Here is a 2,741-nt window from a genome sequence, read left to right on the forward strand (position 1 = left end):
AACATCCCTCCTAGGGTAACCAAATTTAACAAAGAAAAGCAAAGAATGCTTGTATAAATTTTAAATTTGGATAAACAAGAGATAATTACTAGTATGAGTAATGTTCCATGCAATATTTGGGATATACTTATAGTAAGAAGTTATTTATTATTTATCTGAAATTCACATTTAACCTGTTATCTATATTTTATCTGGCATCTCTATCCTCCACCCCATATTCTAGTCAGTGCCTCATTCTTATACAGGAACAGAAGGTTAAGAAAAGCCTTCAACAAGAAAGACAAAGGCCAAAACTAACAGTATAAAGGAATTTAGAAGAACCAGAAATAATAATGGAAGCAGAAGAGAACTGAACAAACTAGAATTATTACCATTATAAAAATAAGAAAAGAATTGTTTCATGAAACAAGAACAGCAATCTATTAAAAAGTAAAAGAAGGGTTGGAGATGTAGCTCAGTTGGTAGAGTGCTTGCCTAGCATGCACAAGGCCCTGGGTTCAATCCCCGGCACCACCAAAAAAAAGAAAAAAAAAGGTAAAAGGAAGGAAGAACTAAGTTAGTTCTAAAAAAAAAAAATAGAGGGCTGGGGATGTGGTTCAAGCGGTAGCACGCTCGCCTGGCATGCGTGAGGCCCGGGTTTGATTCTCAGCACCAGGTACAAACAAAGATGTTGTGTCCGCCGATAACTAAAAAATAAATATTAAAAAATTCTCTCTCTCTCCTCTCTCACTCTCTCTTTAAAAAAAAAATAGAAAACATGATTATAGAAATTAAAATTTATTTTAAGGATTAGAAGACAGACAAGTCCTATGTGGAGAAGTATAAGACTCAGAACTCAAGTGGGAAAAGAAAAGAATTTGTGCATGGAAGGAGGCAGCAGTAGAAACAGAAGTTTGGATACATATGGGGGAATGATCAAATGTATAAATAAATTATATATAATAGGCCATGGGACTGGGGATATAGCACAGTTGGTAGATGGTACATAAGCCTAAATTCCAACGACGCCCTTTGAATTACTCGTCCTGGAGTTTTGGCCCCATGTGTACACAGTGCACATGTTAATAAACCCTGTTTGTTTTCCTCTTGTGATTCCGTCTTTTGTCAGCTTAATTTCCAGAGCTCAAACTGGAGAACCTAGGAGGACAGTGAAAAAAGTTTTGTGTTTTTTTCCCCCCTCCCCTACCTTGCATGCACAAGGCCCTGGGTTCAATCCCCAGCACCACAAAAAAAAAAAAAAAAAAAAAAAAGCCAGGCTTCCATTCCCCAGAAGGGATACACATACAGAAAGAGAAAAAACTAATATGTACTCCTTGATGCTCAGTTAGAATTGGAAATATCACTGTGAATTCACAATTTCCAATATAGAAAATATAAATAGAGAAATTAATAAAGATGTAAATGTATGTTTATTTGTTCACACACACATATATTCCTTAACTCTGCCAACCAAGAGAAAATGAAAGCAGAAATATATTAATATTAATGAGTACACCTAGCACCCGGATTTTGACTCCTAAAATTGTCCATCAAGAGCTTCTTGGAGAAATGACTGTTTGCTGGAGTGGGACAGAAAAGGGACAAAATGAACCTGTAAATATGTTGTGTCAGACAAAGGATTTGGGAAGCAGTTTGAAGGGACACCTGCTGACTAAATCAACCACCAATTGGAGATCAAAATACATAAATTAAAAGTTTGATGAGGAATAGGATATTTGCAGTTTCAGTAATTTTCCACTAAATACTAACTGGGAAGTCATCGATCTGTAATTTTTATAATAATTTTTCATGTAAGTCAAAAAGACAAAGCAATTCTTCTAGACCAAAGGAAGGAGGCTAAAGACATTATTGAAACAAGTGTCAAAACTTGAGTGGGATTGAAGTATTGGATGAGAGTATGCATCAGGGTTAATTTCCTAAATTTTTAATAGTTAATTTATGTTTTTTATAGGCTGTATCCTTTTTAAAAAAATATTTTTTAGCTACACATGGACACAATATCTTTATTTTGTTTATTCATTTTTATGTGGTGCTAAGGATCCAACCCAGTGCCTCTCGTGTGAGAGGCAAGCGCTCTGCCACTGAGCCACAACCCCAGCCCCAAGGTTGTATCCTTAATGCAGGAAATACACACTAAAATTTTGGGTGTGATAGGACATCAGATCAAAACTATTCACTCTAAATAGTTTTGGGGGAAAAGTTCTGTATACTGTACTTGCAACCTTTCCGAAAGTGTGATTGCTGGTAGGAGATCATTTGGTCATAAGGACCATTTTGAGCTGAAGACAACTGAGAAGTAGCCCATAGATCTCTCTGTTCACCCTGCCATTGGCCTAAAAGGGTTAGACTCTTACTGTCTCAGGCTCAGAACTGGCACTAAGAGAAATCTATATAACAAACCTTACCAAAACAACCTTATCTTACATTAGTTTCCCTCACATATTAACCTTCCCACAGTTTGCTGCCCCTTAAAGACTATAGCTCCTTTTCCTTTGTCTTGTCACTCCTCTACATATCCTTCTTTGTTCAGATGCTAAATAAGCTTATGTTCCAACCACGCCCTTTGAATTACTTGTCCTGGAGTTTCGCCCCATGTGTACACAGTGCACGTTAATAAACGCTGTTTGCTTTCCTCTTGTGAGTCCATCTTTTGTCAGTTTAATTTCCAGGGCTCAAACTGGAGAACCTAGGATGGCAGTGAAAAAAGGTTTTTTTTCCCTCCCCTACAAGTTCATAACAAA

The 2,741-nt window shown here is 36.7% G+C and overlaps 1 non-coding gene across 1 annotated transcript; it reads left to right on the forward strand.

Annotated features, from left to right (window-relative positions):
• The first annotated feature begins 443 nt into the window (after positions 1–443).
• On the forward strand, positions 444–516 carry Trnaa-agc (transfer RNA alanine (anticodon AGC)). Its single transcript has one exon. It is a non-coding gene; the product is annotated as a tRNA-Ala (tRNA).
• The last annotated feature ends 2,225 nt before the right edge of the window (positions 517–2,741 follow it).

This window comes from Callospermophilus lateralis, chromosome 3, assembly GCF_048772815.1.
Source record: "Callospermophilus lateralis isolate mCalLat2 chromosome 3, mCalLat2.hap1, whole genome shotgun sequence".
Classification (NCBI taxonomy): domain Eukaryota; kingdom Metazoa; phylum Chordata; class Mammalia; order Rodentia; family Sciuridae; genus Callospermophilus; species Callospermophilus lateralis.